The sequence below is a fragment of the Cervus canadensis genome, chromosome 2 (genome assembly GCF_019320065.1).
Source record: "Cervus canadensis isolate Bull #8, Minnesota chromosome 2, ASM1932006v1, whole genome shotgun sequence".
NCBI lineage: Eukaryota > Metazoa > Chordata > Mammalia > Artiodactyla > Cervidae > Cervus > Cervus canadensis.
Genome location: NC_057387.1, coordinates 8,319,189 through 8,335,193, shown reverse-complemented (window position 1 = coordinate 8,335,193; position 16,005 = coordinate 8,319,189).

Genomic DNA, 16,005 nt, shown 5'->3' with positions numbered 1-16,005 from the left:
TCCCATATATCAGCAAGAGCAACCTTTCAAAGCACAAATCTGGCTCCCCAACTTTCCTGCTCAAAGCCAATCAATGGCTTGCCAATGTTTTAGGATAAAATTCCCAAGATTCTGCATGATATGGTCCCTGCTACCCCATAACGTCTTGTCTCCTGCCATGCTTTCTCTAGCTTTCCCAGACACACTGGCTTTCTCTCAGTCTGAATTTCAGGAATGACAAGCGTCTCCTGAATTATGGTTTTCTGAATTCAGTCTTGTATCTCCGGTGCTGATGCAAGGCGAGAGGAGGTAGGAATTAGAGCTGCGTCTCTATAGGTGCTGATCTAAGGAGATGTCTGATAGTACCAATAACTGTGACTCTTCTTAGAAATTCATAAGAGGATGGGGTTGATTCTTCTCCAGCCTTACCTCTCCAGAGCCCTTACAGGAGATTGGAGAGGGATCATGGGCTGTTTTCAGAGTACCTCCTGCCTTTGTAGTTTTTCTCTTAAGGAGGACACCCCAGTCTACTATGCGTATATATATAAAGGTCTTTACTGAATTGTCCATGGGATCTCAAAGGCCTGGAGAACTCTAGTAGAAACAGTGGTCACAGAAATTTGCATATAAAGCAGAATGTCACAAGTCTGAAAGTGAAGCTGATTCACCTTGGTGGGGGAACCCTAAAAATTTACCTCCTAAATCTTGCTACCTAGATGTCAGTGTTTAGCTTTTGTCTTGATTCTTCAATTTACTCCAAAACACTTCAGCAAGATTCTCTCTCACCCTTTTTGGTTGGGTATCTTGCATACAACCAGCTGATACATGAGTTACAGTTTCTGCCCTTTCAGTCCTTTCCCTCTTTTGCAAATACAAATGCCCTGGCTTTGCCCTGATGTTGCTTGAAATTCTCCTTTGCTCAATCAAAGTTGATTTTGGAGTGGAGAAAAGTAAGCTCTAGTCTAAAGGATGAGGGAGAAAATGGGTTCATCCCATTCTGATTGAGTCTCTTTGTCAGTGAAATTTTGCAGCTGATTTTCTCACCAGTATTCTTACAAAATAAGTAGATGTCAGTCATATTACAAAAATGAGATTTTTTCCCCCCCTGGGAGATCTTAGTTCTCTGACCCATTCTCCGTGCAGTAGAAGCTTAGAGTCCCAACCTCTGGACAGCCAGGGAAATCCCAGGAAAATGATTTTTCTCATTATCTGACCCAACTTTTGTGACATTAAAACCCCAGAATTATTGTGCTAAGGAACATTTGATTCTATGAGAACTGATTTGTTTTTCAAGAGCCTCCATCCAAGATGGCTCTCTATTTTCCACCTAGAAATGTGGTGGTAGCTTATTTTAGATAACTTCTAATTCAGGTCTTTCCAACAACCAGGTTGACTTTTTTCTTCCAGAGCATCCCTGCTTCATGCTCCTTTCTTCTTTCTTGAAGTCTCCTCCACACACTGTTCCTTCAGCTATCTAATGTTTGCTCATTTTTCAGCCTCTGATACCAAAGGGAAGTTCTCTTGAACCCTCAAAACCAGACCCAACTTCCTGGTCTGCATTTGCTCAACTCTTATAAGTTCATCTGTATAGAAGTTGTCATATCTGACTTCTGTTGCATTGTCACAATTGAAATTAAATTACTGATTTTTACTTAGTGCTGTCTTCCAGAGTAGAATATAATCTGCCTGAAGAATAGGGATGTGTCTGTCTTTTTATGTGCTATATCAGGAAGGTGTTTGAATCACAGCAGCTGCTAAATAAATACACATAACCACTTTTTAAAATAGTCTGAACTTGATTGGTTGGGAGCTAACATCTAAGACTGAGTACTCTTTACATCAGAACTATGTCAAACTGCCTTCTGTCACTTAAGAATGTTTTAGAAAAATCCCTCAGTTTCATTTTTATCACTTCTAGTAACTTAACACTACAGTTCAATGTAAAACTCCCCTTTAACCTCTTCCTGTCACTCCAGCTCAGGCTTATCTCATGGTCCAAAAATCTGTAATAGGGAGGTGGATATGGTTTGAACTCCTCCACATCCCTGTTAGCTTACCTCATCCATTTCCAGCTTCTGACATGGTTTTAAGTCAAGGAAGAATGGACCAAACTATATTTTAGCTACTTGGCTTCTTCATTATTTCTGTTTCTCTGGTGGGGATGATGCTGAGGGCCTTGGGCAAAGGGACCGCGCTGTATAGTTTACCCAGCTGGAGTGTGGGAGGATGGGCAGAGCAGCTGGTGAGAGAGGATAATGTTAATCCGCTATAGATGGCCTTTGTGACACACACCTGAGCACTGGCTCTTCCGTGGAGCACGCGTTTGAGTGCCTTGGCAGTGGTGGGGGTGAGGAGCTCTCCACTGAAGAGTGCTGATATGGGAGATGTCCTCTGGCATGGCTGCTTCCTGCCTTCTCCCAACTCAGCTCCCACTGATGATGTACTATACAACCTCTCAGGGCTGAGATCTGCCCTCCTGGTGGCCAAAATGGCAAGACAACCGAAACCGGGTCCTGTCTGCCAAACCCGTTGTGGAAACTCCTACGTATCAAGCCGTGAGTAACCAGGCTGCCTTTTCACCTAGCTCCAATCAGCCCACGTGCACTAGAGGCCATGCTCCACAAGAGAAGCCCCTTGTTGGGGGCAGCGAGAAGCCCACACACTGCAGCCAGAGAGTAGTCCCCACTCTCCGCAACTAGAGAAGGCCCACATGCAATAACGAAGAACCAGCATAGCCAAAAATAAATAAAATTTAAAAAGAAGAGGGGTGAAGAGTGCTGGGGTGATTGCTGAGGCAGCAAACTCAGTTCAGTCATCCCTGACTAAGCCTAGACATTGTGCTATCCCTGACTTATTTATAGCTCTCTTCAGAATGCGAGGTCTCTTTCTCTTTCTAAATCTGAGACATTTGGAAAAATTCTGCCAGGAACCCCACTAAAGATATCTGTTGAGAGAATAAGCCAATGTGTTTGTGGTGCTGTCTGTTCCATCCTCTGCCTCAGCTGGGCTCCCAGGCACAGAGGTCACTGTGGTGGGAAGCATTTATGAGGGGATCACATTTCCTATTTCATTAAGGAGGAAAAGAATCCATCCAAGGCACTGCCTATCAGGAGATGTACAGACTCTCATCAGCAGATGGAAGGCAGAAATGTCTGGGTAAAAGGCAGGAGTGATGAAAGAAACAATCAGTAGGGCATGGTGGAACAGACGAATGAAAAATTAAGAGATGGGAAAACAGTGGGAATAGAAAATGAGGGTGACAGAAATTTGGAAAGAGAGAAGGTAATGGAGGAGAGAGGAGGGAAGACTAAGAGGTGGGGGAGATGCTGAGAGGCCCTGGGCAAAGGGACTGTGCTAAATTGCTTACCCAGCTGGAGCATGGGAGGATGGGCAGAGCAGCTGGTGAAAGACGATAAGGGCCTGTGGTTGCCACTTTCCAGCTGGTGCAGGTGATTATGGGCTAACTTAACCCCTCCCCCACCATGCAATCTGCTGAGAAGGTGCAGGGAGTAAGAGAGAATAGCAGGAGGTTGGGGGAGGGGAGAGCACACCTCTCCAGATGGAGGGTCTGCCATCTTAACAAATGCACTTAAACATAACCCAGAGGCACTGGAGGAGCTTGATCCTGTTGCTCCTGGACAAGAAGTAAAGATAAAAGATGGAACCTTTCTAAGACTGCTTTGGTCTCAGCAAGAACCATGTAAGTACACATGGTCAAGTAAGTTATTTAAATCCAAAACCCAGTGAAGAATTTAGGAAAGACTTCTTCTCCCAACTCCCAGCACTGCCCCCTAAAGGAGAGTGTTCAAGAGAGGAGTGGCTCAGACAGTAAAGCCTCTACCTACAATGTGGGAGACCTGGGTTTGATCCCTGGGTCGGGAAGATCCCCTGGAGAAGGCAATGGCAACCCACTCTAATACCCTTGCCTGGAAAATCCCATGACAGAGGAGCCTGGTAGGCTACAGTCCACAGGGTCGCAAAGAGTCAGACACGACTGAGTGACTTCACTTTACTTCAGTTTAAGAGAAGAACTCACCACAGAGCTGGGCACATAGATGACCTCCATCAGTGTTAGTTCTTATTAAGCAGCTCCCAACATGGAGCTTCAGCAACAAGCATGGCCAGGCACTCACTAAATATGGGCAGGGAATGAACGAACTCATTGATCCAAGAGTCCTGGTTTAGTTTGCCTGGTCTCACTTCCAGGGCCTTGTGCAGAGCCAGATATGAAAACTGTATCCTCTCAGTTCATAGGAGCTCTTGGCCTTGCAAATCTCCCTTGTGCTGCCTGTTGGGACTAACTGGTCCCTGGTGGTATCGGTGATGCACCTGAAGACACTAGGAACCTAGGAGGGGCCACTGGAAAATTTAACTTGAGAAGGAAAGGAGTGTGGTGTCCAGGAGCAGAGCAGGGCAGGCAGTGGAAGAGAGAACAAGGTCCCGTGGACAGGCCTAGAACCATGAAGCTAAGCTCAAAACAATGAAGCTTATAGACATCTTCTTGCACCTTGTGGCTCAGAAAGTGGTCCATGAACAGCAACATTAGCATCCCATAGGGGTCTTGTTAGAAATACAGAATCTTGATCTCCATCCTAGTCCTGCTGATCCAGAGTTTGCATTTTAACAAGATCCCTTGGTGATTTGCTACCGTTAAAGTAAAGGTTTGAGAAGTACTGATCTAATCCAAGGCTTTTTTACATTTAAACTTGCTGCAGTGGACTCACCAGATGGCAGTGCTTGAGTTCACTGATAATCATCCCACTAAGTTCTGAAACATATGAGAGTCTGGGGAACACATGAGAATCTGGTTTGATCCCTGTGCTGGAACTATCAGAGAAGCAATCCCTTTGGAACAGGGTGTCAGGCATCCTTGAGGCAAACTGAGCTTCATGGGCATGAAACCTAAGCAATCAAACAGGGCCCTGTGCTCAGAAGGGCACTGCACTTCATTTAGTATTCTGATGTCATCATCTTGAAATTATTTTTTCCTCCCTTTTTTAAATTTAATTTTTATTTTATATTAAAATATCCATTCATGCTAAGTTGCTTCAGTCATGTCTGACTCTTTTGACTCTGTGGACTATAGCCTGCCAGGCTCCTCTGTCCATGGGTTTCTCCAGGCAAGAAAACTGGAGTGGGTTGCCATTCCCTTCTTCAAGGGATCTTTCCAACCCAGAGACTGAACCCATAACTCCTAAGCCTCCTGCATTGGCTTTACCACTAGCCACCTGGGAAACCCATGTTGGAGTATAGTTGATTTATAGTGTTGTGTTAGTTTCAGATGTACAGCTAAGTGATTCAGTTATACCCATACACATATCCATTCTTTTTCAGATTCTTTTCCTACGTAGGTTGTTACAGAATACTGAATGGAGTTCCATGTGCTCTATGGTAGGTCCCTGTTGATTATCTATTTTATATATAGTAGTGTGTATATGTCATTCCCAAACTCCTAATTTATCCCTCCCCCTATACTTCCCTGCTAGCAACCACAAGTCTGCTTTCAAGGTCTGTTTCTGTTTTGCAAATAAGGTCATTTGTATCATTTTTTAAGATTCTACATGTAAGTAATATCCTGTGATATTTGGAGTTGAAATTCCTAATAATTTTATCTTTCAATTTGTATTGTAAGTGAAGTTCATTGGAACAAGGGGGCACACTCATGAGCAGATGTGTACAGTATGTGTCAATAACTGTTTCTTATGGCCTCATTCATGGTACCCCATGAGTATAGGAGTTAAGTGAGACTCAAATGAGTACAAAGGATACTCAAACTGAGTACTGGTGGAATGTGTGTGCATGTATAAGCTATGAAACATGAATTGAGTGGATTTCAATGATTCTACTTACAAATTAAATGTTCTTGTATTTCTTTCTAAGCTGACATTGCACAATATAAACCATAAAACTCATAGTAATAATTTAAAATATTAATTTTCCTTTACTTAGAACAACATTAAATAGCAAATGAAAAAGTACCATCCCAAGAAGAGAGCCTAAGGAAGGAAAAGACTTTATTTTGTACATTTAATGGCTTAAAGCTCAATATTCAGAAAACTAAGATCTTGGCATCCAGTCCCATCACTTCATGGAAAATAGGTGGGGAAACGGTGGAAACAGTGGCTGACTTTATTATTTTGAGCTCCAAAATCACTGCAGATGGTGATTGTAGCCATGAAATTAAAAGATGCTCACTCCTTGGAAGGAAAGTTATGACCAACCTAGACAGCATATTAAAAAGCAGAGAGACATTGCTTTGTCAACAAAGGGCCATCCAGTCAAAGCTATGGTTTTTCCAATGGTCATGTGTGGATGTGAGAGTTGGACCATAAAGAAAGCTGAGCACAGAAGAATTGATGCTTTTGAACTGTGGTGTTGGAGAAGACTTTGAGAGTCCCTTGGACTGCAAGGAGATCCGACCAGTCCATCCTCAAGGAGATCAGTCCTGGGTGTTCATTGGAAGGCAGGAGGAGAAGGGGATGACAGAGGATGAGATGGTTGGATGGCATCACCGACTCGATGGACATGGATTTGGGTGGACTCTGGGAGTTGGTGATGGACAGGGAGGCCTGGCGTACTGTGATTCATGGGGTCGCAAAGAGCTGGACACGACTGAGTGACTGAACTGAACTAAATGGCACTCTTCTTCTGCTTTTTGATGGTTGAATGGCATCACCGACCCAATGGGCATGAGTTTGAGCAAGCTCCAGGAGACAATGAAGAACAGGGAAGCCTGGCATGCTGCAGTTCATGGGGTTGCAAAGTCAAATACGACTTAGCAGCTGAACAACAATGGCACTCTTTTTCTACTTTTTGAACACATATTCCCAACTTTTCATTTTGCACTGAGCCCCACATATGTGTACCTGGCACTGCCTCAGAGATGGGAGAGGCAGAGAAGAGTTGCTGCCGGGTCACCTAAGCTATCTCAGGTGGAATTTGCTCCAAGTTTTAAGTAACTAGAATCAGTAGAAACATGATGCCTGTTCCTTAGCATCCCAGGAACATGCTGATTTACAATATAAAATGGCTTCTCTTTCTTTTTACTATTTCCCCCAGAATTGCTCTTTTATTCCATTCATGTACATGTATGCATGCATGCCCGTGTGTGTGTGTGTGTCTGTGTCTTTCTCCCAACAAAACTTCCTCCTCTGTCAAAATAATGGAAGGAAAAGGGGAGGACGCTGCACACAGAAAGGAGATCTAGACAGTCTGACTGGAGGATGCAAGCTGATCAGAGGTGAGTTTGGGATGGGTGTGCAAGCTGGTCTGAGGGAAAGAGAGGGGTGTCTTAGGGAGCCCAGGCCATCTTCTTGTAACAAATAAACCCAAACTTTCTTACCATGCATGTCCAACGCAGATCAGACAGCCAGCTTCTAAACAATTGCTTGGACCCAGGTTCATTGCATTATGTGGTTCCACTTCTGAGTCCCTCACTTCTTGTTACATCAATTCCACCCACTTTCTATTGGCTAAAACCAGGCACATGGCCCCAGTTAGATGAAAAGGGAGCTTGGGAAAAGTTTTTCTATTGATTGATGTATTAGTCAGTGTTCTCCAGAGAAATGGAACCAATAACATACCACATACACACACAAATACATACACATGCGCACACATATACAGAGATTTATTGTGAGGAATTGGCTCATGCAATTATGGAGGTTTACAAATCTCAAGACATGAGTCAGCAAACTGGAGACCCAGGAGAGCTGATAGTGTCAGGAAAAACCAAATATCCTAGCTTGAAGACAGTCAGGAGGAGTTCTAAACTTGTGGGAGGATAAGCCTTTTTGTTCTTGTTCCGTACTGTTGTGTTTTTTTTTTTTAATTGTTTAATTTTTAATTGGGGGATAATTACTTTAAATTTTGTGTTGGTTTCTGCCATGCATCAACATGAATCAACCATAGGTATACATATATCCCCTCTGTCTTGAATCTCCCTCCCACCTCTCATCCCATCCAACTCTCTAGGTCACCACAAAGCACTGGATTTGGGTTCCTTGCGTCATACAGCAAATTCCCACTGGCTATCTATTTTACATATGGTAATATATATGTCTCAATGCTCTTGCAAATAATCCTACCCTCTCCTTCCTTCACTGTGTCCAAAAGTATGTTCTTTATGTCTGTGACAAATAGGATCATCAGTATCATCTTTCTAGATTCCATATGTATGCATTAATATGTGATAATTGTTTTTCTTTTTCTGACTTCATCTGTATAATAGGCTCTAAGTGCATCTGCTTCATTAGAAATGACTCAAATGTGTTCCTTTTTATAGCTGAGTGATATTCCATTGTTTATATGTACCACATTTTCTTTATCTATTCATTTGTTGATGGACATCTAGGTTGTTTCCTTGTACTAGCTATTATAAATAGTGCTTCGATGACACTGGGATACGCATTTGTTTGTTTTTTTAAATTATGATTTCCATCAGATATATGCCCAGTAGTGGGACTGTTGAGTCACATGATAGTTTTATTCCTAGTTTTCTAAGGAATCTCCATACTGTTCTCCATAGCAGCTGTATCAGTTTGCATTCCCACCAACAATGCAAGAGGGTTCCATTTTCTCCACACCCTCTCCAGCATTTATTGTTTGTAGATTTTTGAGAATGGCAATTCTGACTGGTGTGAGGTGATACCTCATTGTAGTTTTGATTTTCTTTTTGTTTTTCAGTTGCTAAGTCATGTCCGAATCTTTGTGACCCCATGGACTGCAGCACACCAGCCTCCCCTGCCCTTCACTATCTCCTGGAGTTTGCCCAAACACATGCCCATTGAGTCGGTGATGATATCTAACCACCTCATCCTCTGCCACCCTCTTCTCCTTTTGCCTTCACTCTTTTCCAGCATCAGAGTCTTTTCCAATGATCTGAAATCAGATCTTTACATCAGATGACCATAGTATTGGAATTTCAGCAGTCCTTTGAATGATTATTCAGGGTTGATTTCCTTTAGAATTGACTGGTTTGATCTCCTTGCTGTCAAAGGGGCTCTCGAGAGTATTCTCAAGCACCTCAATTCAAAGGCATCAGTTCTTCAGCACTCAGTCTTCTTTATGGTCCAAATCTCACATCCATACATGGCTACTGGAAAGCCTTAGCTTTGACTATGCAAACTTTTGTTGACAAGGTGATGTCTTTGCTTTTTAATATGCTGTCTAGGTCTGTCATAGCTTTCCTTTCAAGGAGCAAGCATCTTTTAATTTCATGGATGCAGTCACTGTCCACAGTGATTTTGGAGCCCAAGAAGATAAAATCTGTCACTGTTTCTTTCCCCCTTTTTCCCTTCAATTTTCCATAAAGTGATGGGACCAGATGCCATGATCTTAGTTTTTTGAATGTCGAATTTTAAGCCAGCTTTGAATGTCTCTAATAATGTATGATTTTGAGTGTATTTTCAGTCATCTGTATGTTTTCTTTAGAGAAATGTCTGTGTAGGTCTTCTGCCTACTTTTTGATTGAGCTGTTTGTTTTTCTGGTATTGAGCAGAATGAGCTGCTTGTATACTTTAGAAACTAATCCTTTGTCAGTTGTTTCATTTGCTATTATTTTCTCCCATTCTGAGGGTTGTCTTTTTACCTTGTTTATAGTTTTCTTCACTGTGCAAAAGTTTTTAAGTTTAATTAGGTTACATTTGTTTATTTTTGTTTTTATTTACATTACTCTAGGAGGTGGGTCATAGAGGATCTTGCTGTAATTTGTGTCAAATAGTGTTCTGCTTGTGTTTTCCTCTAAGAGTTTTATAGTTTCTGGTCTTTCATATCTTTAATCCATTTTGAGTTCACTTTTGTTTATGCTGTTAGGAATTGTTTTAATTTTATTCTTTTACACGTAGCTGACCAGTTTTCCCAGCACCACTTATTGAAGACTGTCTTTTTTCCATTTTATTAATACATTTTTACTAATATGTCACATATAAGGTACTCATAGGTGCATGGATTTATCCCCAGAGTTTCTATGTTGTCCCATTGGTCTGTGTTTCTGTCTTTGTGCCAGTACCATACTGCCTTGATGACTGTGGCTCTGTGGCATTGTCTGAAGTCAGCAGGGTTGATTCCTCCAACTCCACTCTTCTTTCTCAAGATTGCTTTGGCATCTTTTGGGTTCCCATACAAGTTGTGAAATTAATTGTTTTAGTTCTATGAAAAATATACCATTGGTAGTTTGATAGGGGTTGTCTTGAACCTATAGATTGCTTTGCCTAGTATTTTCACTTTCACAATATTGATTCTTCCAATCCAAGAACATGGTATATCTCTCTGTTTGTGTCATCTTTGACTTCTTTCACCAGTGTCTTACAATTTTCTGCATACAGGTCTTTTGCCTCTTTAGACAGATTTATTCCTAAGTATTTTATTATTTTTGTTGCAGTGGTGAATGGGATTGTTTCTTTAATTTTTCTTTTTGATTTTTCATCATTAGTGTATAGGAATGCAAGAGATTTCTGTGTATTAATTTTATACCTTGCAACTTTACTGTATTCATTGATTAGCTCTAGTAATTTTCTGGTGGCATCTTTAGGGTTTTATATGTATAGTATCATGTCATCCGCAAACAGTGAGAACTTTAATTCTTCTTTTCCAATCTTGATTTCTTTTATTTCTTTTCCTTTTCTGATTGCTGTGGCTAGGATTTCTAAAACTCTGTTGAATAATAGTGGTCATAGTGGGTACCTTGTCTTGTTCCAGATTTTAGATGAGATGCTTTCAGTTTTTCACCATTGAGAATAATGTTTGCTGTAGGTTTGTCACATATGGCCTTTATTCTGTTGAGGTATGCTCCTTCTGTGCCTGCTTCTAGAGAATTTTTATCTTAAAAGATTGTTGAAGTTTGTCAAAAGCTTTCTCTGCCTCTATTGAGATTATCATATAGTTTTTATCTTTCAATTTGTTAATATGGTATATCACATTGATTGACTTCCATATGTTGAAGAATCTTTGCATCCCTGGGATAAAGTTGACTTGATTATGATATGTAATTCTTTTTCTGTTGTGTTGGATTCTGATTTCTAATATTTTGTTGGGGATTTTTGCATCTATGTTCATCAGTGATATTGTCCTGTAATTTTCTATTCTTGTGGCATCTTTGGTTTTGGTATCAGGGTGATGGTGGCCTCATAGAATGGATTTGGGAGTTTTCCTTCCTCTGCAATTTTCCTGAAGAGTTTGAGCATGAAACCTGTTAGGGCTTCTCTAAACTTTTGGTAGAATTTGCCTGGAGCCATCTGGTCCTGGGCTTTGTTTTTTGAAAGACTTTTTATTATAGTTTCAATTTCCATGTTTGTGATTGGTCTGTTCATATTTTCTATTTCTTCCTGGTTCAGTTTTTGAAGGTTACACTTTCTAAGAATCTGTCCATTTCTGCCAGTTTGTCCATTTTATTAGTATATAGTTGCTCATAAGAGTCTTATGATCTTTTATCTTTTGAATTTCTGTGGTGTTCATTGTAACTTCTCCTTTTTCATTTCTAGTCTTATTGATTTGAGTCTTACCCTTTTTTCTTGATGAGTCTGTCTAATGCTTTGTCAGTTTTGTTCATCTTTTCAAAGAACCATCTTTTAGTTTTATTTGTTATTGTCTCCTTCACTTCTTTTTCACTTATTTAAGCTCTGATCGTTATGATTTATTTCTTCTACCGACTTTGGGGTTTTTTTATCTTCTTTTACTAGTTGCTTTAGGTGTGAAGTTAGGTTCTTTAGTTGTTGTTTCTCTTGTTTCTTGAGGTAGGCTTGTATTGCTGTTAACTTCCCTCTTAGCATTGCTTTTATTCATCCCACAGGTTTTGAGCTGTCATGTTTTCATTGTCATTTGTTTCTAGGCATATTTTCATTTCCTTTTTGATTTTTTCAGTGATCTGTTGGTTATTCAGAATTGTATTGTTTAGGCTCCATGTGTTTGTGTTTTTTACAGTTTTTTCCCCCTGTAGTTGATAACTAATTTTATAAATACCATTGTGGTCAGAAATGATGCTTGAAATGATTTCAATTTTTTAAAATTTACCAAGATGTGATCAATCCTGGAGAATGTTCCATGTGCACTTGAGAAAGGAAATCTATCACTTTCGGGTTAAATGTTCTATAGATATCTACCAGGTCTAACTGGTTCAGTGTATCATTTAAAGCTTGTGCTTATTAATTTTCTGTCTGGCTGATCTGTCCACTGGTATGAGTGGGGTGTTAAAGTCCCCTACTATTACTGTGTTACCATCAATTTCCATTTTAATAGTTGTTAGCATTTGCCTTATGTATTGAGGTGCTCCTATGTTGGGTGCATATATATTTATAATTGTTATATCTTCTTCTTGGATTGATCCCTTGATCATTTTGTAGTGTTCTCTGTTGTCTCCTGTATTGGTCTTTATTTTAAAGTCTATTTTATCTGATGTGAGTAGTCCTCCCATTTTCTTTTGATTTCCATTTGGATGGAATATCTTTTTCCAACCCCTCACTTTCAGTTTGTATGTGTCCCTAGGTCCGAGGTGGGTCTCTTATTGACAGTATATATAGTTCAGTTCAGTTAAGTGCAGTCACTCATTTGTGTCCAACTCTTTGAGACTCCATGGACTGCAGCACTCCAGGCTTCCCTGTCCTTCACCAACTCCCAGAGTTTGCTCAGACTCATGTCCATTGAGTTGGTGATGCCATCCAATCATCTCATCCTCTGTCATCCCCTTCTCCTCCTGCCTTCAATCTTTCCCAGCATCAGGGTCTTTTCCAGTGACTCAGTTCTTCACATCGGGTGGCCAAAGTATTGGAGTTTCAGTTTCAGCATCAGTCCTTCCAGTGAATAGTCAGGACTGATTTCCTTTTGGATTGATTGGTTGGTTCTGCTTGCAGTCCAAGCGACTCTCAAGAGTCCTCTCGAACACCACAGTTCAAAAGCATCAATTCTTCAGTACTCAGCTTTCTTTACAGTCCAACTCTCACATCCATACATGATGGAAAACCATACTTATAGTTTGGAAAAACCAAACCATACTGGAAAAACCATAGCTTATAGTTTTTTCCCTTTCATCACTTTAATTATATCCTGCTACTCTCTTCTGGACTACAGAGTTTCTGTTAAAAAATCAGCTACTGGCCTTATGGGGATCCCCTTGTGTGTTATTTGTTGCTTTTCACTTGCTGCTTTTAATATTTGCTGTTTGTGTTTAATTTTTGTTCATTTGATTAAAATGTGTCTAGGCATATTTCTCCTTGGGTTTATCCTGTGTGGCATTCTCTGGTCTTCCTGGACTTGGGTGGCTATTTCCTTCCCATTTTAGGGAAGTTTTTGACTATAATCTTCTCAAATATTTTCTCATACCTTTTCTTTTTGTCCTCTTCTTCTGGGACCCCTATGATTCAAATATTGGGCCACTTAATGTTGTCCCAGAGGTCTTTAAGACTGTCCTCATTTCTTTTTATTCTTTTTTCTTCATGCTGCTCTGCTTCAGTTATTTTTGCTATTCTATCTTCCAGCTCACTTCTCTGTTCAGCTGCTTCTCTTATTCTGCCATTGGTTCCCTCTAATGTTTTTCATCTCAGTTATTTTCTTCATTGCTGATTGTCTGTCCTTTAAATCTTCTGGGTCCGTGGTAAACATTTCTTGTATCTTCTCAATCTGTGCCTCCAACCTGTTTATCTGTGCCTCTATTTTATTTCCAAGATTTTAGGTCATCTTTACTATCATTATTCTGGATTTATTTTCATGTAGACTGATTATTTCTTCATTTGTTTGGCCTTGTGAGTTTTTACCATGTCCCTTCAGCTGCTGCATGCTTCTGTGTCATTTCATTTTGCTTAATTTACTGTGTTTGGGGGTCTCCTGGCTACAGGTTGGAAGTTGTAGTACCTTTTAATTGTGATGTCTTCCTCCTGCCCCTTGGTGGTAGCTGTGATTCCTGGGGTTGGTCCAGTGCCTAATGAAGTTTTCCTGACAGGGGTACTTGTGTCTGTGTTCTGGTGGATGGAGCTGGATCTTGTCTCTCTGAAAGTACTGTCTCTAGTAGTGTGTTTTGGGGTGTCTATGAGCTTGGTATGTTTTGGTGCAGCCTTTCTGCAAATGGGCAGGTTTGTTTTCCTACTTTGCTAAAGATTTGGCACGAGACATCTGGAACTAGAGCTTGCAGGCCTTTGAGTGGGGCTTGGTCTTAGTTTTGATACAAAGGCCTTTGAGAGGGCTCTCACCTACTAATATTCTGTAGTGTCAGGAGTTCTCTGGTGGCCCAAAGTTCAAAACTTGGGTATCCAACCTCTGGGGTTCAGGCCCAACCCCTTACTGAAGCACCAAGATTTCACAGGCCACACAGCACAGAAAACAAAATCCCAAGACTAATGGTGAAACAACAGTCAACAGCCAAGAGCACCCAAAGAGACACACACTTACAAAGAGAGAAGAGAAAATAAAGGAAGTCAAAAATGAAGAGAGCAATCAAGCCAATAATCAAGCCCCTACGTGAAAATGGATACTAAAAATTAGACTCTCAAAAATACAAAATCAAAAACATGGAAAAAAATTGCAGTGTAACTAAGCAGTACTAAGGAGTAGAAATAGGAAAAAATAAAATGAAGTTATTTAAAAATAATGTGTTTTTTAAAAAGGGAAAAGTAAGTTATAAAAAACAAAAATTAAAGGAGTAATAAAGAACATTGTTAGAACAATATAAAAAAAGGGTGAGGGAAAATATATAGAATGGTAGTGATAAGAATGTCCATGTGATTCCTCTGTTTTCCTGCTCCAGTCAATTTGCCTACTGAGAAAGCCCTCCAGTATTTCTAGGAACATCTGTGGACCTGTTGTGGGCAGTGTGGGGTTAGTTCAGACTCAGATCTTGCCTTGCTCTAGCTTGTATTTGCTCTAAAATTCTGTGTGTGCATGCATGCTAAGTTGCTTCAGTTGTGTCTGACTCTTTGCAACCCTGTGTAACGTAGCCTACCAGGCTCCTCCGTCCATGGGATTCTCCAGGCAAGAATATTGGAGTGGGTTGCCATGCCCTCTATAGAGAACAAGCAAATGAGCCAAGATGGCATGGTCAGGCTTTCTTGCCCCACGTTTTGTAAACAATGATTATGTAACAGCTGAGATCAATACAAGCTAGAGCAAGGCCAGATCCGAGTCTCAGCTAACATCTGTGTTGCATTAGTGCCGTCAGAGTACCTTCATGGCAGCCAACCCTGGTTCCCTCCCTGAGGTCCAACCCCCAAAACCTGAGCCTCTGCACCCAGCCCCCACTCTCCACAGCGGGCATGAGCACGTGAGCCTATTCTCAGCTGGGAACTGCTGCTCCGCATGATCTCTGTGGTGAGCTCTCTCCGTTTTGCCTTCTGAGCGTGTGCTGTTTCGCTGCCCTCTGAGGTTCCAAAGCTGACCCGGCCTGTGAGGGTGTTTCCTAGTGTACGAGCTTTTCTCCTTCACTACTCACTCCCCGGGGGTGCAGGTCCCCAACCTGATATCCTTTGTCTCCCTTTTCGTCTTTATCTTTTCCCCTACCTCATTCTGAGGGGACTGGTTTGCTTTTTTGGAAGTCTGGGATCCTCTGCCAGCATCCGGAAGATGTTCTGTAGGAGCTGTTTCACATGCACATGAGTTTTTGATGTATTTGTTGGGGGGAAGGTGGTCTCCCCGTTTTATTCCTCCATTAACTTGAAAGTCTCCCCTGCCTTTTTGTGCTTTCAAGACTTCATCTGATAGGGTGAGCCCCAATCCCCGTCCCCCACCCCGCCCCTCCCCACCCCCCAAATGTTAATCTCACCCAGAAACACCCTCAGGGACACCCAGAATAAGGTTTGACCAATGACTGGGTGCCTCTGTGGCCCAGTCAAATTTACATATAAAATTAACCATCAAAGTCTAGGAAGAAAATGAAAGGGTTTGATGAACACACAGTATTGTCTCTCCTGCAGAAGTGATAAGGGGAGGGAGAGGTAAGGTTGGTTTGGTGTAAAGAGGAAGTGATCTGTGGTAGGAGAGTTTGTTGAAAGGGAAAATTATCTTTTAGTGACCCTATCAGCTCCAAGCCCATGAAGAACCACAGAG